General features: G+C 35.9%; 1 protein-coding gene, 1 long non-coding RNA gene and 1 other non-coding gene across 5 annotated transcripts in view; 2 read left to right on the forward strand and 1 right to left on the reverse strand.

The window, feature by feature from the left end:
* Nucleotides 1–24,803, reverse strand: part of FBXL17 (F-box and leucine rich repeat protein 17) — a 494,438-nt gene that overhangs the window by 177,075 nt on the left and 292,560 nt on the right. The window lies entirely within an intron of this gene.
* LOC123609409 lies at nucleotides 728–24,580 on the forward strand. Its single transcript, XR_006717771.1, has 3 exons — nucleotides 728–833; nucleotides 20,313–20,421; nucleotides 24,069–24,580. It is a non-coding gene; the product is annotated as an uncharacterized LOC123609409 (long non-coding RNA).
* Nucleotides 22,295–22,401, forward strand: LOC123581573. The gene has a single exon (XR_006703834.1). It is a non-coding gene; the product is annotated as a U6 spliceosomal RNA (small nuclear RNA).

The following is a 24,803-nucleotide window of genomic DNA, read 5'->3' on the forward strand; positions in this document are numbered from 1 at the left end:
GCCCAACGAAACTGATTTTGGATGTTTGTCTTCCACAGTCACGAGAGAGTAAGTATTTGTGGGGTGTTGGTTGATTTGTCCTTTCTTTTGGAAATAACAGACACGTTTAACTGTGCCTGGTTAGAGATTTGTTTCCTTTTGGGAATTTTAAAAGGAAAGGAGGCAAATTTCTTTCTACAAAAAGTAAACTGACTTGCCTTTCTGTTGTAGGTGGCTCCACAAGTTAGTTTTGGGGGTACTGCTCTGTAATTGGTCAGGGTTACCATAGGAAGAGTTTAAAGACAGAACAAAAGTCTGACTTGGCCCCTCAACCCCCAGGGGTCAGGAAGCTGAGGGAGCAGCGTGCGCTGCCCGGTCGCCCCTGTGGCAACACCCTGTGATCCTCAGAGCAAGGCGAGCGGTCCGCCCGGCCGCGGTGGCTTCCGAGAGCGCCCGAGCCGGCCTCACTCGCTCCTCCCCCGGACGTCGAGGGTACAAACTGGGAGCAGGCGAGGAAGCGACGCTGGCGGCGGGAGGCTGTGTGTCCCGAGGCGCGAGTGTGTGGGGAGCGAGCTCAGAAGCCGAGAGCGAGAGCGGCTGACGAGGCGCTGCCTGCCGACTGCCAGAGCCGCCGACTCGACGCCCCGGAACGGCTTCCGGCGGAAAGGACTCTCCGTTAGGCTGGGATCCGATCCTACCGGAAGAGTTTTACCCGTTCTTGCTTGCTGGCTGTGGTGCTGAGGAAAAACTATGATTGGATGGAGTGTGCTTCTTTTTTTCTAGAAGATTCCATGAAGCTTCCCAGCAACTCTTTCATTTCCTCCTCGTTACTGTCTGGCACATCCAGTTTTCTAGTAGGTTCTTTGTCTTTGGGTATTGTAAGCTTCCTCTTTCCAGAATGTGCCTCTCTGTTCTGGAGAACCCTCCTGCCCCACCGCTCTCGGCGAGACGAGTTTCCCGGGCTTGTCTCTGGGGGGTTTGTCTGTGTTGTGTGAAGGAAGTGCCTCTGTACTCCCGGGTGGGTCTGCTTGCCGTCTTGCAAAACCATCCATCAGAGGTCAGGTTCCACCTCCGGTTTCCTGCTGCTGATTTCCCTCCGAGCCTGCTTCGTGGGCGCGGGGTTTGCCCTGGGCTTCCAGGCGGCGGTGGCCCACTCCCCACATGGGCCTTTAATTTCGGGACTGTTTTACACCCTGAGTTTGGTTTCTTTTTAGAAATCTGCTATGACTGGGTGCTATTTTGGAAAGACTTCGACTGAAATTCAAGTTTCTGAATTCTTCCATTTTTGCATTTTCTAAGGAAATATCACTGAAACCACCAAAAATATTGCACGTGGGATGGCTGGTTTTTCTTGTTCAGGCCATTCTGCCAACGGGCTAACTTTTAGCTGGAAGGACGTGGTGAAGGGGAAGTAGAGCGCGCTGGAATGTCAACACCTATCTTTGTTCATGCTTGCAGCTGATGCCAGGAGAGGACTCAGCCCAGGCCATTCAGTGGGTGACAGGGAAAGCCTGACTAGGAGGCCAGGTATTCTGGCATCTTTGTTTTTAAGCTACTAAATTTGTGATAATTTGTTATAGTACCAATAGGAAATGAATCCAAAGCCTAATAAATGTTATTAAACTAACCATTATACATGTGGCACCAAGGAATGTGATTTATAAAGGTAACAAGCTAAGTGCAATTATGATGATGTTACTGGATAAGACAAAATTTTAATTTGTGAAAGGGACAAAAAAGGAAAACTTTAAAGAATATAACCATATCTAAAGCCTGAATTAGAATAAATTCCAAAAAAGGTATGTCTTTTTTAGAATAAACAATCATTCCCCCCCCACACATTTTATTACAGAAATTTGCAAACATACAAAAAGTTCAAAGAATTGTTCAGTGAAAACCCATTATCCACCACCTAAATTCTATAATTAACATTTTCTACATGTGCTTTATGTCACATGTATCCATCCATCTATTTCTCTATCCATCCAGGTATCTATCATCAATTTAACTTATTTTTTGGTGCATCTTAAAGTAACTGCAAACATTTCACTCCTAGCCACTTCAGCATATACATCATTAACTAGAGTTCAATGTTCTTTTTTTTTTTTTTAAAGTAAATTTACCTACTGTGAAATGCATAAATCTTAAATGCAATCAGTTTTGACAAAAGCACACATCTGTCTACCTTGAACTGCTATCAAGATTATTTGTAGCACCCCACCAACTTCCCACATGCCCCCTTTTAGTCAGTCATTGCTCATACCCACCCAAAAAGGCAACTACAGTTGTAGATGTTTTGTTATTTTATTTTACCACAGCTTAGTTTTGATTGTTCTAAACCTTCATAAAAATAGAACATACAGTATGTACTCTTTTGTGTAAGGCTTTTTTTTTTTTTTTACATAGCATAAAGGTTTGAGATTCATTTATGTTGTTTCATATTTCAGTAGTTCTTCCTGATTGTAACTTACAATTGACAAGAGGTATTCCATTATATTAATATACCAAGTTTCTTTATCCATTCTTCTCTGGAAGGGCATGTGAACTGTTTGCAGATTGGGGGCAACTGCGAATAATAGTGCTTCTAGGAACATTGCTGTACAATCTTTTTGTAGATATATGCTTTCATTTCTCATAGGTAAAAACCTAGGATTGGAATTGCTGCATCATAGAGTATTAGCAGTATGTATTTAGTAGATGATTAGTTTTAGAAGAAACTGACAAATCTCCTTCCAAAGTTGTAATACCATTTTACATTGCCACAAACACTTTTGAGAGTTCTAGTTGCTTCCTGTCCTCACCTGTTGATGTTATCAGACATCTAGACATTCTGGTGAGTATGTAATGAAGACTAAACATTAAAAAACATAAATGTTCTATCACGATAATAATTAAATTTTTTATATCTGTTTTTTGAGTTTATTTATTTTAGCAATCTCTACATCCAGTGTGGGGCTTAAACTCCCAACCCGAAGATCAAGAGTCAGATGCTCTTCCAACTGAGCCAGCCAGATGCCCCTACTTTTTTTATCTTTTAAGAAAATATTTACACAATGACAAACTATATTTGGAAACGGATCAATATTTTAAACTTTATCTTTGTATTTCCATAATTTTTTAATGCACACAACATTAAAAGTACATATATATGATATGGATTTACTCATTATACAGACAAAGCTTGGTATAGACTCTTTGTAATAGCTTTTTGGCCCAGATGCAACATTCCATCTGCTAGGTCTTTGGGACATCTTCATGGCTAATTCCATTTCTTTTATTATCTTTATCCCAAGCAGTGTAACTAACAGTAATCAGATAATTTTAGGAAAGAAGTCTTAGTCATCTCATATAGCCCTCAATGTTACCTTATATGTTGCTTTCCACATTATCTCTCGTAAGTTGAACTAGAAGTTAGAAACTAATTTAAAATCAGCTCCAAACTATGATCTCCTCTATAACCACCAAGCTTTTCATCATTTAAGGTTTATAATGTAAATCATTATTTGGTGGAAGACATTATAGAATGTTGTGACTTACAAAGTAGGCTGCTTATTCTATTACCAAGAACATTGTAAAAAAATATATAGCCAGAAACTAGATTAAGACTTTGGCATTCGTCAGCAATAGATTAGGACTTTGGCATTCATCAGCAAATAGTAAAAGTTGGATACCGTGGATCTCTCAGAATTTTCTTCAATTACTGGGGATAAAAACAAATGATTTTCCTTTCTTTTACTATTTATAATTATTTAAGCAAAATGGCCAATTTTAAGAAACTTACAGTCCACTGATTTTCATAGCTACATATAATATATATAAAATAAAAATCTTAACTGAAACATACAGAAAATTTCAAGTGAACATTAAGATGCTTAGTACTGCTGAAGAGATAAAGTCAATGTTTTTCTATAATCATATGTGAACACAGAAAAAGAAAAGATCAAAGAAAATTTAACCTGACAGTTTATCTTTTTCCACTCCATTGTAAATTTTATTTATGTCTTACATACAATGATTCACCTCTGATCTAGATGATTTGGGTAAAGCAACTAAACATCAGGTATTTAAAGAATTCTGTAAACATGGCTTCCAAATAGGATCAAGGAGAGAAATAGTCATGAATCTTTTAAAGTATTCGATTAAGGCTCGAGACATATAAAAGTTCGTAGTAAGCCATACTAAGATGTGCCAAGCACATATTTGAGGATTTCGGCTACATCTGAAAGAGCCTTCTGATACATAATATAAAGATAACTTGAAGATATTAATAACTTTAAGCATATTACTAAAAACCTTACATGATCAAAGTCTGGTATTCAGTGAGGGAAAAAGATACCTTTATTTCACAATTATGTAAAACTACAGCAAGAATTCTATGAACTACTGTATTATTTTTCATAATATCAATATTTAAAAATGGAAACCACTAAGAAATAATTGCAAAGTTATTAACTGTGTGAAAGCTTTTAAAAGTCATTTATACTTCTATATTATTCAATTATCCCATATAACTTTCAAAACATTCAGTCTAATTCTTTTTAAAGTGAACTTTAAACACTGATTAGAATCAATGTCTATAAATCCCTGCAAGGAAAAATAAATGCATGTTTACTGCAAAAATTAATACAGAGATGAAATCTTTAAGTTTGGACATCTCTCTTAACAGATAGTACAACCAATATCAAACATTAATTATAAAGAGGCATTCAGAATTATCTGAGGGAGAAAGAAGTCTTAATGGGCATCGGGCTGTGTATTCATATATTAGTACAGGGCCATATTTGTTATTGAGCCTAACTTCTTTTTTTTTTTTTTTTAATGTTTATTTATTTTTGAGAGAAAAAGAGAGAGAAAGAGGAGCTCAAGTGCAGGGGAGGAGTATAAAGAGAAAAGGGAGACACAGAAGTTGAATCAGGCTCCAGGCTCCGAGCTGTCAGCACAGAGCCCGACACAGAGCTCAAACTCACCAATTGTGAGATCATGACCTGAGCCGAAGTCAGCCAAAGTCGGATGCTTAACCAGACTGAGTCACCCTTATTGACCCCAGCTTCTAACACCCATACCCCGTCACCCTGAGTCTGGTCTTCAGCCAAACACCTAGCCCCTCTATTCTTGGAATCTTAAATTTTATTGCCTTATCCAGGCCAGATAAAGATGAGCAGAAGCCATGAAGTCCTCGACAAACAAACAACACCACATGGTTTCTCTCTCACCTGTAATTGCATAACAATTAAAAAATCCACTAAACTGTACAATTTATAAAAGGAAGATCAAAGTTGTTTTCTTTTTTCCCCCCAGATTGTTTATGTTGTCCCCATGGTGCTGATACACTAAGCGTGCACTTGGTCTGCTTAAAAATAATCTAGTAGAATGCCTGATCTTATAACGACTGCTACTTCACTGGGAACACTCTATCCCCCCATTTTATGGACTACAATGATTCTGCCACTTTTTTTTTTTTGTTCAAATTTTGTTCACTACCTATTTCTTTCAATGTAGATTGAAAACTAAGAATGACTTCTGGCACATATATTCTGCATAACTGTCTGACTTGGTGCACTGAACACATTTATTACCTAGATGTTTTCTCAAAACACTATGCCTTTTAATATATTTAGATCTTACCAGAGCCATAGATATAGAGTCCAGCCACATTTTATATGGCTGAGTCTGTGTTTTAAACAAACATTTGAATATGAATGCTTTTAGATCAGACATGTGCTCTTTAGTTGTAACAGTCCCCACCATTCCCTAATGAATACATTTGATCTGCTTTACTCGTGTACATTCTTTGTCTGCTTTTATGGGCATTTAGGTTTGCAACTCCTGAAAATACCATGTATATTCATCCACATTGGTTTAAAACCCTTAATTCAGACCCAAGTGCTGGTCTCTTCTCAGACTGACTGTTGCTCCTGACCCGTGGTTTTCCTTCTCCTCTGTTGTGACCACTGTATGAAGTATATAGCTCATCATCCTGACCTGACTTCTAGTTCTGACCTCATGCAGGGTCCATGTTTTACTCATCTGTGATGTGATGCTCAGGACAGGTTTGTTGAATGAAATGAGTGAAGGATTGGTGCTGACAAGTCATGCCCTTGTATATACTTAGAATTCTAAATAAAAGGACTAAATACATCACTTTTATTAAGAATATGTCAATAAGGGGCACCTAGGTGGCCCAGTTAGTTGAGTGTCCAACTCTTGATCTAGGCTCAGGTCACTATCTCCCAGTTTGTGGGATCGAGCCCGTGTTGGGATCCCTTCTCGGGATTCTCTCTCTCCCTCTCTCTCTGCCCCTCCCCAGCATGCACAAGCTCTCTCTCTCTCAAAATAAATAAATGCAAACTTTAAAAAAAGAGAATATATCAACAAAGTAGGACATTATTTTTAAGCAGAAGGACTAGATAATTTGTAGTTATGAGGAGAAATATCTATGAAAAATCTGGCTACCATAAAGGATAAAAAGCATGTAATAACAAAATGTAAAGGGATTTAAAAGGAGGAAAAACTGTATATGGAAATCCATAAAGTTAAAAGTATAATAATAGGAAAAGAACATGTACTAGAAACATGAAGTGGGCTCTGCTGAATTCCTAGTAGACTTATCTTCTACACTAGATAAACTAAAATGATTCAGAAGACGCTATAATATTCATTTTTAGGTAAGCAAAAGAAGGAACAAAAACTGTAATAAACTCTTAAAAAATGTGACGGCTACTGAAAATTATAAATTGCTATTAATTTCAAGGAGCTCATCTTATACTTCTTGATATTGGAAAGGAAATATTTACCTGAGGGAAGTAAATTCACTTTCCATGACAAGTTCTACTTCAGGACAAAGAAAATACCACAATTTGTCAATGTGAGAGTAAATATCACAGCAAGAAAATAAATATGGTTTACAAGGTATTATTTTCAAAGAAGGAAGATGAGGTAAACAACATAGTTCAAAAGTACTTTTTATTTAAAATATATACCCTTTAACATTTATTTGCTTACAGAATTAAGACGGTATGTTTACTAGAATGATCTGGAACACATTTCTTTTTAGTGTAATTTAGAAATGTCAGTGCTTTCAAGAGGCAGAATGGCAGAGTGCTATGGAGCACAAATTCCGCAGTCTGAGAGCCAGGGACCAGACCAAATCTGGTCTGTTACTAAACCTCCCTGTGCTTTACTCTGCTTTACTGTGCAGTGAGGTAATAACATTCACTTCAAAAGGATTTTGTAAAGATTAAAATAATGTATGTAAGTTGTTTAGAATTCTACCTTGCACATATTAAATGATACATATCTTAGCTATTGTTACTTTATTTAAAATTTCCATTATCTCTAGATGTGATGCACCTCCTGATTTAATTAAGACATATCCGGTGCTACCTATCCAGTATATTGCTGAAAAACCAGAAACCTCAATTTAATCAAGCTTCTAATTTACCTATCAATTCATAGGCAATATGGGGGACGGGCAAGTAGCAAAACATATTGTATGACACCATAAGAAGACAATCAGCTAAATCTACAATGTAAGAAATTTGTAGGACAAACAATTCATGATCTTCAACAAATAAATGACATGCAAATGCAGGGGGTGGGGGTATTATTCACCAAAAGAAACTAAAACATGTATCAACCCAATGCAACATGTGACCTAGTTTAGATCCTAATTTAAACAAATAAGCTGAAAAAAGACTTTAAAGAAATTAGTGTTGCTTGTTAGCTGTAATAATAGTATTGTATGTGTACACTTAAAAATCTCCATTCATCGGGGTGCCTGGGTGGCTCAGTTGGTTAAGTGTCTTGACTTCAGCTCAGGTCATGATCTCACAGTTCATGGGTTCAAGCCCCACATGAGCTCTGTGCTGGAGCCTGCTTCAGATTCTGTGTCTCCCTCTCTCTCTGCCCCTCCCCTGTTCATGCTCTGTCTCTCTCTGTCTCAAAAATAAATAAATGTAAAAAAAAATTATTAAAACAAAAAGGTGGGGGGCACCTGGGTGGCTCAGTCGGTTAAACATCTGACTTCGGCTGAGGTCATGATCTTATGGTTTGTGGGTTCAAGTCCCACGTTGGGCTCTGTGCTGACACCTCGGAGCCTGGAGCCTGCTTCAGATTTTGTTACTCCCACTCTCTGCCCCTCCCCTGCTCATGCTCTGTCTCTCTCTGTCTCTCAAAAATGAATAAATGTTAAAAAAAAATTAAAAAAAATAAATAAAAATCTTCATTCATTAGAGATAACCGAAGAATTTACAAATGAGGGGAGTACCTGGGTGACTCAGTTGGTTTAAGCGTCAACTTGGGCTCAGGTCATGATCTCGTCCTTCATGAGTTCGGCCCTAAGTCAGGGTCTATGCTGACAGCTCACAGCCTGGAGATTGCTTCAGGTCCTGTGTCTCCCTCTCTCTCTGCCCCTCCCCTGCTCACACTCTATCTCTCTTTCTCTCTCTCTCTCAAAAATAAAATAAACATTAAAAAAAGAATTTACAAATAAGTATTTGCTCAGGATTTAATTTAAAAGACTCCAGGAAAAAAAAAGTTAGAGGGAAATCAATTGATGAATAAGAACAGCAAAATGTTGGTAATTGTTTAATTTGGGTGATGGGTACATAAGAGTTCATTTTTTGATTCTACACTTATATATGTTTGAAACTTTCCATGATAAACTTTAAATTTTTAAAATTTATCATATGGTTGTTTAATGTGTTTACCCTAAAATCTCTTTATGCTATCCATATTTGTTCTTCTAATTGTGCAACTTAACTAAATGTTATAATAAATTAAATGTGAAAGTGAAAAAGAGATAATTATTTTTATAAAACTACGTCGAATGCTTTGCATATATCTGATAAAAGTAACTCACTAAAAATGCTTTTGAATTAGGTGTGAGATAATCTTAAAAGTTTAGGGGAAAGTCTAAAATTTAGAAGGTTTGTACTTATATTGCTTCTCAGTGCTATGAAGTATCTTAGTGCACATTCTACTTTAATGTACTGAAAACTGGAGATCCCTGATGATGCAATTGGGGTTGGCAGAGGTGAGATGATATGAAACACCCATCAGAACGCTCTTGTACAAATAAAAGGTCTTGGTCCTTCAGCAGAACACTGGTGAATAAGTGGGCATTTATAGAATTTTAAATGATACAAACTACTTTAATATTTTATTTTACAATCCCTACCTCCCCCTTAACTCTTGAAATAAACAAATACTAATCCCCATAAGGGCAGAAAAGAAGAGTTTCTACTGAGTTACAAGTTTGTTTTGTTGTTCTTTAATAAATGTTTTGGACCCCCTTTTTAACTTAATGGAATCCATAGATTACTTCTGTTTTAAATCCTGTCCCAAATATTATTTCCACTATTTAAGTTAATTGATTGATTCATAATATCAGATTAAAGTGGTATAGATTGAGAAAATGATATGATGTTTATAGTTTTAGAATGAAGATCATATTACCACAACTATGGCCTCAATAAATCAGAAGTTGGGGGTCTTTCTAAATTGCAAAAAGCTGTGTTTTGCATTTGACCAAAGATAAAATACACAGTAAAATGTATTGATATCAACTAGACTTAGAAAATGACAAGTTATTTATTTATATTCTGCTTACTTAACAAAAGAATTGGCAGTAGCTTAAAATGAAAGTAAATGTTCATTTTAGCTAGTTATAAGACAATGAGATGATGACTTTGCTCTAAAAGGAAAACAAATGCTTAAAATAAGCTTCCTTTCCGAAAGCCAAGTTATGTAAGATATTCAAAGTCACTATAATAAAGTACCAGAATTAAAATATCTTTTCCTGTTAAAAATTATCAGTCTTCATTTGTACAGTGGAATATCAGTACTAATCAATTTTGAGGTTTATTCATACACTTTGGGGACAATAATCACAGAAAGCTACCCCAAATCCTAGCTGTATGTTCCAATATACTGAAATAGAAAAAAAAATTATCTCAGTAAAATATATTTTGCTATAGTTTTGATTTAATTATAGCCCCTATCTCAAAGCTGTTGGAAAACATGACAATGCAGCAAATCAGCATAAAATGAATACATAATAAGTGCCTAAAGCCCCATGCCAGAATTCCTCATCATCATAAATTTAAAAATGACATCGTTTGGTACTTTATTTAAAAATAGTAAAAATGGTGAAGATATTACTTTACATCTTGGGAAACAAAATAGAAAACTTTATATTTTAGTTTCTCTAAACCAAACTTTCAAAATGATAAGAATTACATATTTAGGTATAATAAAATCTTGAATTATGAATAAGCATTTAGAAATCTGACACTGCCTTTTAAAACTGCAGTGGATATTATGACTGCTGTCTAGGAGCCACCCCAAACACAGCTGCCGCTATGAGTTTTGATCATTTGGAGCTTCTAGACTCACTCAAAAGGCAGTTTATTTATAAAAAGACAATGTGGACTTAGTTGTCAACTTTCATATCTGGCTGTGGGAAGGATATGGGGAAACAGATACACATGTGGCAGGAGCATAAATTATCAACATCATTCTGGAATGTAGTCTGGTATTATTCATCCCTTCATTTTATATACTTAAGGACCGCCATACATGGCCTAGGGATATTCTGGATCCTAGTGATATAGGATGAACAAAACTAAGAAAACTTTCAGTGACTGTGTCCTATGACACAGAAATTCTATTACTGCAAACATAAATAGAATAGGTTAAATAAAATTATGGTATCCAGATGCACACATGTAATAGGATGACACATATTTTCCTTGACATGTCAAGATTTCAAGAAACAGTCACAAATAAGAATATGTCACAAATAAAGTCACAAAGCAGAATGAATAACATGGACCCTTCTATATTATGGCTTTTTAATATTTCTTCCATATTATTTTTTTTTTAATTTTTTAAACGTTTATTTATTTTTGAGACAGAGAGAGACAGAGCATGAACGGGGGAGGGTCAGAGAGAGGGAGACACAGAATCCGAAACAGGCTCCAGGCTCCGAGCTGTCAGCACAAAGCACGACGCAGGGCTCAAACTCACGGACTGCGAGATCATGACCTGAGCTGAAGTCAGCCGCCCAACTGACTGAGCCACCCAGGCGCTCCTCTTCCATATTCTTAAATTTGTTTAGATTTAATATCTTTCTTTCAAAACATTAATTACCAAAAGATTTGTAGGAATAAGGAGATAATTTCTGAGGTTTTGTGGGCATGAGATTTTTATCATGAAAGTTGACTATCAGACATTAAATATGTAAGAATATAAAGGTAAGTGCAGATTTGGTAATGTAGGAGTGATTTGGTTTAGATATTTGGGGCAATAAAGCAACTATAAAATTTGTAACAATGTATCAGTAGATATGGAGCATTATAGCACAGAACTTGGAATCAGAGGTCTAGGTTCACACATGGTTTTGTCTTGTGATGTATGACCATGAACCAGATTATTTAACCTCTATGGTCCATGACCTTAACAATAAAATGGAGATAATGGCTTCACAGGATTATTGTGAAGATAAATGGTATAATACACGTACAGTGATTCATAATCATAAGCACTCAATTATTATTTCAGTTGTTAGCCATTATTAATACTTCTAAATCAGAAAATATGTATTTGTAAAATATTTTAAGGGTTTTTTTCTTTAGTATTTTCTTACTAAATTTAAATTAAATTACATCTTTAGGGGGGGCATCTGAGTGGCTCAGTTGGTTAAGCGTCCGACTTCAGCTCAGGTCATGGTCTCACAGTTCCTAAGTTTGAGCCCCACATTGGGCTCTGTGCTGACAGCTCAGAGCCTGGAGCCTGCTTCAGATTCTATATCTCCCTCTCTCCCTGACCCTCCCCAACTTGTGCTCTGTCTCTCTCTCTCAAAAATAAACATTAAAAAATTTTTTTTAAATTAAAGATTTTAAAAAATTAAATCTTTAGTATTTTATTATTAAATATTAAAATTATTGGCATGAGAATGTTCCTCTTTCCAATACAGGAGGCTCATGTTTAATCAAATTTCACGACTAGGTGTTAAGCAGAAGAGATTTCTCATGCCATGGTTTTGATATAGTGCTGTGCCCAGAGATGGAACTTAGCATACAGAAATTTATGGACTCACATGCTCTACAATAAACTCCTATAAAAACATCTATGAAGCACTCTTTGTCATCATTTATGGCATGAAAATAGACACCTGGCCTATGATCTTTACCAATTTAAGCATATCTTAGATGGAACACAATGTTACCAATGATTTACATGTTTTGCAATATTTTCTCAACAATACAATTTTAAGACTTTTTCTGTCTACACACTTAACTCCTACAGGAAATTACAGAATGCCCATCTAACTATCGACACTTGGAAAGTGAATTATGAATAGATGGCTGCAATAGACAGAATAAGCATCCAGGGCTTTAGAGACATATCCCAGAGGAATCTAGATCTCTCTCCTAAATATCCAGTAAGGAAATGGAGATTTATCAAAAAAGACAGGTAAGCTATCAACCACCCAAAAGCATTTTGCAAATGCCTTCAAAACCCAAAGTCTATTCAAGAGATCAGATATACAAATGAAAAACTTAGGAAAAAAAAATGTTTGACACAATGTAAGATAAACATATGTCTCAAAATAAAATTTAAATTTGTTTTAAAAAATTTTGTTTTGTACTAAACTATTAAAATTTCACATCAGAAATAAACTTTGAAAACAAAATGCTTTAAGATAACTTGTACAAAATATTAATGCCAATAGTATCTTTGCATTGTGAAATTAATGATTTTCATAATGGTGTGTCTTTAATGTAATAGAAGAAATTAACATCATAAGTTTCATTATGAAAATTTCAACATGAAATTCTTTTCATGTTAAGAATTTACCAAGAGTTAGTTTCCCATAGTTCTAAAATGTAGTTTTAAGTGTCTCAAAAACACATTTTTTTAAACATCTTTCCCATTTAAAGTTCCCAAAGACTTATAAATTTTTAACTCCATCGCCCCAGGCTGTATAAATTCTCTTTTTGGAGGCTTTTGGATGCATGGATTTGATCTATATACAATTTAGCTAAAAATTAAATGCATAATCTTCAAAAACTCTAAATCTTTTACAGTTGTGCTGTTGAAGATGAAAGAACTTGTATACAAATGTTTAAAAGTATATAAACCTTCCTATGTAAGATGGAAAACAAGAGGCTCAGTACTTTTTCTTAAATCTGTCCAAAGGGATTTTGTTAAAATAGTATGCTTAAACTTTCAGCAATCTCATTACAATAGACATTTCACTGGCAACAAAATGTTCCACTGTCAGAGTAATAGTCAATAATAATTTTACTGCTACTAAAAAATGGCACTATTAATTGGTACTTTAAAAATCTTTTGAAATTGGGGCACCTGACTGACTCAGTTGGTGGAGCATGTGACTCTTGATCTTGGGAGTGTGGGTTTGAGCCCAATGTTGTGTGTAGATTACTTAAAAAAATAAAATCTTAAAAAACTGAAATTAATTACACATCTATTATCTTAGTTTATACTTGAAAACACTGTGTATGTGGTTTTATTTTCATTTGATAATTGCGAGGACTGAGTTGTAGGGATATTAAGTCCTGGGGGCAACAATATTATATGTTGTGATAGTAATAAGTTAGTAAAGGAATGAGACCAGGTTACTAGTTCCTATATCTAGGACCTCTCTGCTAGATAATGAAAGAATTAAGGCCAGTAACATTAGTGAGCATTCAATAGCTGGTAATTTGCCAAATATTTACCTATTTAATTCTGTGATATATTACTCCATTCTACCATTTTCCATTTTCCAAATTCAGAAATAGGAGCACAGCCTTACTGTTATATCCAGTAAGTGGCAGATTTAAACTGAGGTTGGCATGATTATGATTACAAAGTGTGTGCTTTTTCTCTAAGAGAATAAACTTAAAGCTAGAAATAATTCAGAATCTATGATATGCACTCCTTCCCTACTAGTTTATCTACACGGACACTTTCTTATATGAGAAAAGGGAGGGGAATGGAACTCAAAACACCAGGTAAATCTGGGCCAGGTCTGTAGCTTCTTACTATTCCGATATTTCTACACCTCTTCCTAAAACTGAATTCCTAGCCTAATGCTTTGAGATCCTTCCACAAAAGTTGTCTCTGGAGACAAAAGTAAGCTAGGAGAAGGGCAGACTTTAGGAAGAAAAACACTCACTATATTTGATGATTATTTAGCTGAATACTGACAAGAGCCAAAAACATTGTTTGCCAGAATGCAGAGACTTTCCAAACAAAAAAGACAGACTTCGTTCAAATCAGTTGAAAAAACTGATTTGGGTCACAATGCATATAAGCACAGAAAAAGCTCTGAACAGTATTGCAGGCCCATTTCACTTGACTTGACCAAGTATTTTCCCAAGTGTAAATTTTTCTGGGGAACAACTTCTGATATTTCAAACTTGACTGTAATAATAATCTACACTATGCTTTTTTTTTTTTCCTTTTTACAATAATTACTACATAGAGGAATATTTATTTAGTACATTATCCACTAGGTACAGACCTATAGTGCATTTTCTAAAGGTATAGACAAAGACTAGCTCCAGGGCAGATGATGCTAAATGGCATAATCTCTGGATATTAAATCTGGCAGGGCCTTAAGGGTTTTATCATCCTTTCATTTACATATGAAGAAGCAAGAGCCTAGAGGGATTGAGGACCTGCTCCCACATCACTGGACCCTGGAAAGTGGCTGCACTGCCAATGAGTGGTGGCCTCTCCTCATCGGGTTTGGCCATGGTGCCTTAGCAGGAGGACGTGTCAGAAGCTTTTTATCCAGCACTTCCCTGGCATTCTCTGCAGATCTGGTCCAGAGCCACCAGGCTAAGCAGGAGTAGCTACGGGCACTGAAAAATATTGCCTCAGGATGCTGTTGTTCTGCTTTTTTGCTATGCTGCTTTGTTCTCCAGAGGAACCATCACAAACATCATGGTCAGGTTGCAATTTTGAGCATGAAATGTTTGCAGTGGGAATATCAGGCAGGTGTCTGACATCTTAGATATTTGTTTCTAGACTAATATACCCACAATTTTCCCCCAACTACTATATTGACAGGCATTTATGACACTCGAGAGTATTTCTAAATTTTATAAGGATAATTTGCGGGGGGAGGGGGGGATCAAGTGCGTTTCATCATATCTACATAGGGAGTGATTTTACACTCTACACAGGGGAAATAAATATATATATACCTTGGAACTCAGGAGGAAATCGTCAGTATATATGTACTACTATTTGCTAAGTATATATCTACATTTTACCTAAATATCACTATACCCAAATATGTGTATATAGAGACATTGCACAGCTAAAAAATATATTGACTGGTATTAGTAAATTCTACTTCATGCCATTTTTCAGTTAGATGGAAATTAAAGTTTTTCTTAGAATTAATTCAGTAACTATATTACTTAGGAAATTAATCTGGTTTGCATTATAAATGGCAGAGAGATATAGTGAGATCACATGGACGTCCCTTTGGTGTTCACCCAATCCATTATTTGATATACTAAGCTCTCAGCCACCCATCTCTAATAAGAGTCTATGGAACACACAGCACTTTTTAGCCTATTTTTTTCACCAGACAAAATGTGTCACATGCCAGCAAATTCAATAATCTCTTACAGATTAGTACCTTAGCCACTCGACTCTCACTATTAGTTACACTTCTGAAAATCCTTTTCAGAAAACTACCTTCCCAAAGACTCATTCATCACGGAAAGCAACGACCTCTGACCTCTACATTTAAATCTCTAAATTCACCCATCACTCTCTCAAAGACACAGCCTTCTTTGGTTTTAATTTTTCTCATTCCATTCTCGCCTTCACATCCTATGCCTTCCTTCTCAATGTAAGTCAAACTCCCCTCACTTTCACCGCCACCCCCACACATATTAAACCAAGTCTGCACAACACCACCATCACCAAACGTGGAGGTGGCAAAAGACCTTCTAACTCCTCCCCAAGGCCCTGCCCACAGACCCAGTGCAAGGCAGGTTGAAAACCACAGACTTAAGTCTAGACATATTCAAAATAAGATGGTCTTTTATTATTATAATTATTATTATTATTATTATTATTATTATTAATTCCCTATTTTCTGTCAATCTCTTACTCGTGCTTTTGAATTGTACCACTGAGATCATTTATGTCTTTGGCAAAAAAAAAAAAAAAAAAGAAAAGGTGGGGGGAGGTAGGGGAGGAAAGATAGGAGGGAGAGGGAGAGGGAAAGACAGAGGAAGAAAGAGTGAGATTGATTAAATGAAGGGGGCTAATTCTGGAGACGGGCCTTTCCTGCTGCCCTACTAGACCCCATACAGAGGTTGCTCTTTCTTTGACCCTTTCAACCCTAGTAACACTGAAAAGCCCGACCCTAAAAAGACTTTTCCTTTCCCATTGAGTTTTTATAATCTCGATATTTAAAGGCATTAAATGAATTAGTCAAGTTTATGAAGTTACTCTACATTAGAGCTCATTTTTGTCATGTTACCATTTCCCCTAACTGACAAGAGTGTGCTAGTATTAATTTTTACTCTCCACAATTTTGTTACTCTTCAACCATTGCATATAAATTGATATCCAGGTCAAGGAATCCTGAATACTTTCATAGATATATATTTAATTAAAATCACGACTTCCATTGTTGCAGGTGTGGGCCTCCTTCAGTCATTTAAGCTCTCTAGACTTTATTTTTCCTACTTAAAAAAAAAAGCCAGGGGAAATGCTACTTATGCATAAAACACTTTGAGCTCCCCAGATGAAAGCCCGCATATATAAGTGTGATGCGTGTTTATTGCCTCTTCTCTGATGAAAAGTGGCAGCCTTCTGCTTGAAATGGGATTAGAAATTCTGACTATAACAGAGAAGAGAGAAGCACAAATGAGTAACAAGCAGTCAGAATAAATAAAATTGAAAAGATGGAGAGCACTCCTTTTACAAAAGGAACATCAGTTGTGAAACTTGTGGTTTAATTTGGTATGCTTTCCACTTTTAAAAAATTGGGCTCAACTGCATGTATAATGAGCTACAAGCAGAAGGTACATTCAGTAGTACATGAATAAAAAATGACCTTTTCATTTGCTCTTCCGTAGCTTGGCATTCCTATATTATTAAAATATAATGTATTAAAGATTAAGTAAGCATATTAGCATACAGACATCATACTTATGTGGCCATGGATACGAGGGCTATACAACATAACGCTAGAAATCCAGCTACATAAAATTCATATTTTTAAAAGTATAGGTATCAATTAAAAAGAACACAAACTTTTCTAACAACAAAGTTGGCAATTCTACCAAGGATGAAAAAGAAAGGAATGAGAGGAGAATCTCCAAAGCGAGCCACAAATAAGAATCACAAACTATTCAACAGCTGGGAGTAAGCTGGATTCTATGTTCTAGGGAACATATTAAATAGATAAACTCCCTAGCCTAATGAACCTAGTATTCTCAATCTAGGATTTAAAATGCTAAGGCAATTTTCATGCCAACATTTTGGAGGGGGGCAATAGCCATTTATTAAATATTCTTCTGGTATTTATTCTAAATTTTCTATGGCTTATTTTCCTTTCTCACTTTTTCTTTTTGACGTTATAACATACAAATTTATAGAATATTAAGATTGCACAAAGGAGTGACTGCAAAAACATAAAAACATAAAATTACTACATTTCCAAAGGACAGGGCTTTCTTTTCACCTCATTATTATGTAAGCAATACAGGTTCATAAAAGAAAAGTTAGAGTTCAGGAAAATAAAAAGAGAAAAAAGAAATAATCCTATGAGTCTAATGCAGTCACCAGTCACTGCTTATATATTTCCTCTTATTGTTTTCTAATAATGTAGCTTTTTGTGTTTGTGTATGTGTGGGTTTTTCTCTCTTTTATCTCATACACTGTTGGAGACACAATGTTATATCACACTCTTTTCAGTTAGTATGTCAAGAAACATTTTACACCCAAAGCATGCGTTTCTGTTTTATTTAAAGTTCATTTTTTCATTTCAAAAAATTGCTTTATCCATCACAATGGAAAGTTGACATTCCCCAGAACTTTGTCATTTGTCCTACAGACTGTTCCCCAATGGCTTGAGAAATGATGGTGATGGTCTTATTTGGAACACTCTGAGAAAAGGAGATGCTGCAATGAATTGGTTATCTAAACCTAGAGAGGCACCATCATTTCTCCTAGTCAGCTACTCAAGAATTTAGCCTCCTGTCTCATTTGCAAGCAAGCCTGAGGTGAGGTTCAGTACAAAGCATAGGCCATTCAGTAATCTTAGTTTAATGTGGCTTTTAAAGACCTGAACTGTCAATCCCCTACCTTCACGGCCTCTCATTCTACTGTTTTCACTTGAGGAGATAAGAAGCCCAGTCTTTGAACTATATTCCTAATCTGTCACAGTCGTGAGTGAATGATCTGTATGTGTACCCACAATGCAACCATGTATTGGAAATTCCTTCATGCATGCATTCATTGAAATGAATAAAATTCTTTCCTAAGTTTAAGAAAATAGGTAAGACAAAAATCAAACAAAGAGGGAAACTAAATTGAAAAGTTGATGGAAGAAGCAAACCCTTGCTTTTAAAATGATGTAAATATGAAACAGGCATTTATAACAGATATGTCTTTCTTGTTTTCCCTGTCATTCTCTTGCATAAAAAGCAACAGTGATTTTTTTAAAACAGTTTGCTATGAATAAAATTTATCATCTACTGATGCATTATTTCTCACTTTCTTTTTCATATTATCTCTCAGAGATAAATGGCAATAACAAAGACATTAAAATGACACTAAGAACAGCTTTTTATAGTTTTAATTATTTTTTCCTTTTTGGCAATAAAAATGATGTGGTATGTTTGCATGTGTTATATATTGAGAAGCAATAATACTGTTTAAATATTCATAATTGTGGAGATAGTTTTTACTTGATATTTTAAATATGAAATAGATTGCTTCTGGTCCCTAATATTACGGCCCTGTTTATTAATATATATTGCAGGCACACCTATATTTATGTCAGTCAATCACTTACCATGCTCTTTATTCTACTCTGAAGTATTCTCCACACAGATAATATTCTTTTATGGGTCCATCAAGTTTCACTTTCTGAGAAATAACTTCACAATTTCTAATGTAGATAATGAGCACTCATTTTCCTACTTCTCTTGGAATCTGAGCTCATTTTAGTCTATGAAATGAAAACTAAACTTCAGGGCAAGGGAGATCCTGATGGGTGGCAAACAACATGTGTACCCAGCCCTCCAACAGTCACAGAGCAGACATGGCATGTATGGGTAGGTGCCCAGCGGAGGCATGGCAGGCCTCTTGAGGATGACACTTCACCTGGGTCCGCAAAGTTGGGACCTAGTCCTCAGTACTCCAGGAATGATTTTGTGCTTTTAGGGAAACTGAGAAGTCTATCTGGGATACACTCATGAAAATTCAACTCCTATAATGCTACCTTACCAATTTAAAATGACACCTTTCTGAAATGCAAGCGGGGTCCCTGGCCTGGTCAGATGGGTGCATTCTCCCCCACATGGAAACTTACAGGTCAGAGTTTGTGAGATGGACAGTTAGACCTAAAGGGCTTGGTGTTCTTATTTCAGGGTTCCTGGGCTTAACAGTTTGGGGCAGTCTTCCTTCCTGCACCTTTCTTCCATCAAAGGTTCTCACCTGGCCTGCTTCTTTTCACTTTTAATTTTAAACATCCTATCTATTTTTAGATATATATTTTAAGAGAGATTACATTTAAATGATACAGCTGTAAGACAGTGAAAATGAAGTCAGACTCCCCCACTCTTCTATCCCTAAATGCCCTGTTTCTCTCCTTGGAGGCTAGCTATCTACCCTTTAGCAATTTCATGAATAGCCTTCCACAGATAACCTATGCATTTACAAATATATGCCATATGTGTGTATGTGTATATATACATGGGTAAGTTATATATATACATATTCATATGTATGTGTATATATATAGTTTGTCTGCCATAAATAGCAGTGCATACATGCTGTTTCTGCATTTCACTCTCTTTTTTTTTTTTCTTTTTTAATAGCTGAGTCACAAGATCATTGGGAGAACTTTTCTTTGGACATTTTACCAACTTCCGTCTGTTTTGTTTTTGGTTTTTTGTGTGTTTTTTTGTTGTTGTTGTTTTGTTTTGTTTTTTGTTATTTGTTTTTTTTTGTAGAGCTACCCTGATTGTGTTTTTGCCCTCTAACTATGTCTTAGATAAATTTAGTTCTCCTTCTACTGGTCTTGGGCTTTTCTTTACTTACTCTTTTTCTGTCTTTGACAGTTAAATACTTGGACTTTATCCCCTGAGATGTATCTACTTATCAAGACAAGTTCTGCAGGAGAAATATCTAAATCAACCTCCAATATTAGTGGGACCAGAAAGTTTGATGGTAATTTCCCAGTGATCTTTTAGTTCTTTTTTTTTAACCTGAATAAAAAAACATGCTTATAAATTACTTACATAGTTGGACTATATACCTCTCTAGGTATCTTTGACTAGAAACTAATTTCAGCTTTTAAGAGGCCTAGACCATCTGAGATCATTCTTTTAATCCTAATGAAAATGTAAAATGCCTAAAAGAAAGATGCATTTTACTTTTAAACTTCTCATATAGAACTTGTTAGTTTTACATTGTACATACAAATAACACATACAGTAAGCATCCTTAAATATTATTTTACACACATGGTTATTTGTTAGATAAGTACCTCAAAGTAGAATTCCAGGTCAAAAGGTATACACATTTTTTATTTGGAAAGTATTGCCAAGTACTTTCCCATATTTTATAATGGTAAAAACTTGAAATTCGAAAACACAATGTAGCAATTGACCCTTTCCATGTTGTGACTATAGAATTATTTACTATGAATTTTTACAAAGGAGGAAGACAATTCAAAATTAATAAATTCTGCTTCTAGTTAACCTCTTACTCTCGAAGCTAATAATTCAAGGTATATGTTTGATTCCTATCCCTAGATAGGAAAACAAGAAAACTACTTGGATTGAACCTGAAAGAAAGGATTTTAAATCTCAGTTTTAAAAGAGTCCTTCTTTCCAGTAGCCTTCAAATTGTAGGGCAAAATTCCTCTCAAGGAAGAGGTGATGAGGAAAAAAAAAGAAAAAGGAAAAGAAAAAAAATGAGAAAAATGAAATAAAACCACCAGGACTTGAGCTAGAAATCCTATGGTTACCAATACATCTCATATGAGAAAGGAAGGGCTACCAAAGAAAAAATGGACAGTACCTGAGGAACGAATGGCTTCATAAGGAGACAGAGAACTACTGAAAGTCAGGTTCCTGGCAGGGATTTTTACTTTATACCGTTGCTGATGAGAACGTCTTCCAAATGTTAAGAAGGGAAAGAATGGAAGAGAAACTGGGCAGACCTAGGCTCTGAAACTCAAAATGCTTTTCCTGGGGGACATCATAAAATTGATTATAAGGAGGGTTATGAAATCTTAGAAATCACTCAAAGTCTGCAAACTACTACTGTTTGTTATTAACTAAGTCACTATGTTGGCCAATGAAAGAAGCATTTTAAATCTCTAAGACATAATAACCATTAATGTTAATTTATGTAACAGGTAAGTTAAATATATAGATTATCTTTTAAATCTTTTTTTACTTAAGAAGGCGCTTGGCTGTCTCAGTCAGTTAAGTGTCTGACTTCAGCTCAGGTCATGATCTTGCAGTCCATGAGTTTGAGCCACGTGTCAGGCTGTGTTGACAGATCAGAGCCTGGAACCTGCTTGGATTCGGTGTCTCCCTCCCTCTCTGCCCCTCCCCTGCTCAGTCTCTCTCTCTCAAAAATAAATAAAAATTAAAAAAAAAAAAAAGAAGTTTGGCATATAGGGGTACCCAGGTGGCTCAGTTTGTTGTGCAACTGATTTGATTCCAACTCTTGATTTCAGCTCAGGTCATGATCTCATGGTCATTAGACTGAGCCCCACAACAGGCTCCACACTAGGTGTGGAACCTGCTTGAGATTCTCTCTCCCCCCATCTTTGCCCGGCCCCCATTCTCTCTCTCTCTCTCTCTCTCTCTCTCTCTCTCTCCCTCTCTCAGAAGAAGAAGAAGAAGAGGAGGAGGAGGAGGAGGAGGAGGAGGAGGAAGAGGAGGAGGGGGAGGAGGATGAAGTGGAAGAAGGAGAAGCAGCAGTAGTAGTGGTAGTAGTTTGGCATATATACTTGGCCTGGTCTCATGCGTACATGTACATGACCCCACCATCGTATCACATACTTAAAATAAAAGCATTGATCATAGTGCTTGCTTCGGCAGCACATATACTAAAACCGGAACAGTACAGAGAAGATTAGCATGGCCCCTGCACAAGGATGACACGGAAATTCGTGAAGCTTCCATGTTTTTTTTTATATATACAATGGAATACTACTTGGCAATGAGAAAGAAGGAAATCCTGCCATTTGCAGCAACGTGGATGGAACTGGAGGGTATTATGCTAAGTGAAATAAGTCAGGCATAGAAAGACAGATACCATATGTTTTCACTCATATGTGGATCCTGAGAAACTTAACAGAAGACACTGGGGGAGGGGAAGGGAAGAAAGAAAAAAAGTTACAGAGAGGGAGGGAGGCAAACCATAAGAGACTCTTAAATACTGAGAACAAACTGAGGGTTGATGGGGGTTGGGGGAGAGGGGAAAGTGGATGATGGACATTGAGGAGGGCACCTGTTGGGATGAGCACTGGGTGTTGTATGGAAAACAATTTGACAATAAATTATATTTAATTTTAAAAAAAGCATTGATCATAGTAATTATAATCTCCATTCTAAAGTGACTTCAAACAACTGTATAATTCTTGGGAACCTATAATGCAATCTTTTAAATTAACTATATATGAATTTTCCTGAATACAGCAGGTTTCAAGTGTATAATTTGTATCTAAAATTTGAGGCCAGTGTCAAAACTTTAAAGTGTTCTTTTCATTATGTATCATTTTGGAAGGTGAACAACTGCAATTTTTCTCCATTTTATTATCTGCTTTATAAACTTGGATATTTTCACAAGGCTATCACCTGTTTTATAATTACACTGTTTACCTGAAGTAGGATTTAAGAATTTCTCATTTTTATTCTCAGTTATTCAAACACAACATATATGCCTTTAGAGTATGGTTTTCTGATTCATACATGGAAGTAAATGATATAATTATATCTTACATTAAATAAAGCACTGGATCTTGAAAATAAGCACTGAGCATATAAGTGTAAAATCTAAATAAGCATTTAAAGCAAAAATAAATTTTACAAATGGATTATTTAGTTTATCTTCTAAAAAAATAAATTATTAATTTTCTTCTTAGATGTACAATAAAGCAAGGTCATGGTATCATATAACTCTGAATCTAGACTATGTTTTAAATAGATGTCCTAAAAGACATAACTAGATTATATCTCATTGAATAGGTATTCTAAAAGGAAAGTGGTGGATATCAGTAATAATTTAAATAACAGAAAAACTTGTTATCATAAGAATGTGGGGGGGGTTATGCACTAACTAGACGGTCTGTCCGAGTCATGTAAAATAGACAATACCTACCTCTTATGATTACATTGTTATATGTGTACTTTTTAAAATCTTCTGTCCAGGACCATATATATCATTGCATTCCTATTAGCAGGCACCAAATCTCATAAATATTAGCAGCTCAATAAATGATCATTCACTGAATACTGAATAAATGAATTGACTATAACATTCAAGTTTCAGTTAAAACATGCAAAGGCACTCCTAAAGTAAGTGGTAAAACAAGAAAAAATACTTTTTTATGTGACTAGAAAGTGAAAACTTAAAGGAATAATTATAATCACTAGAAAATTAGTTTCTGTAATCTTCGAGCTTAAGGGCCTCTACGTTCCATGAGCCCTTCTAAGGCCTGGGAGCAATCCTTGCATTGTATTTGCCTGGTCATATGTTCTCATAAATTTTTTGTATGATATTTTAACTACGACTAAGACTACTGCACATTTAGAATTCAAGTTTTTTATTTATAATTTTGTGTTTGATTTCTTAAGGAATGGAGGGAAAGCTGTAAACCTGACAGGCTCTACTGACTGGGATCTGCTCCTCCACAGTTTCCTACCACCCAGAGCCGAGTACACCTTAACACAAGAATTGAAACTGAACCAACAGTGGGTCAGGAAGTCCAGATTTAGTGTACATTCATAAATATTTGTCACTGTTTGTAGAAAAATAAAAATATGACCGATTCTAAGTTAACAGGCGAGCACAGTATTCTGAAATACACTTTATCATCTAACAGATCACGTGGTGAGATTCCAATCATGTATCAGCACGTGTTCTCAAATTGCAGTCTTCTTTACTGGCAATTATGCTTGGACATTTATTGACAGATAACTGCTGCTCTAGTACCTCACTTATTTTACTTCATGTGTTGACATTTCCCATTTCCTCATATTTTCAGAAAGCCTAGAGTACTTGAAGAAAACAGACACTTTGATATTACTTCTTAAATCCTTTATGTTTCATTCAACATGTGAAAATATCATAAAGTTGCTAATTCCTGCCTCTGTGATCTAACATGTCTCATTTAAAAATGTATAGCAATTGGGGCGCCTGGGTGGCGCAGTCGGTTAAGCGTCCGACTTCAGCCAGGTCACAATCTCGCGGTCCGGGAGTTCGAGCCCCGCGTCGGGCTCTGGGCTGATGGCTCAGAGCCTGGAGCCTGTTTCCGATTCTGTGTCTCCCTCTCTCTCTGCCCCTCCCCCGTTCATGCTCTGTCTCTCTCT

Source organism: Leopardus geoffroyi, chromosome A1 (genome assembly GCF_018350155.1).
Source record: "Leopardus geoffroyi isolate Oge1 chromosome A1, O.geoffroyi_Oge1_pat1.0, whole genome shotgun sequence".
NCBI lineage: Eukaryota > Metazoa > Chordata > Mammalia > Carnivora > Felidae > Leopardus > Leopardus geoffroyi.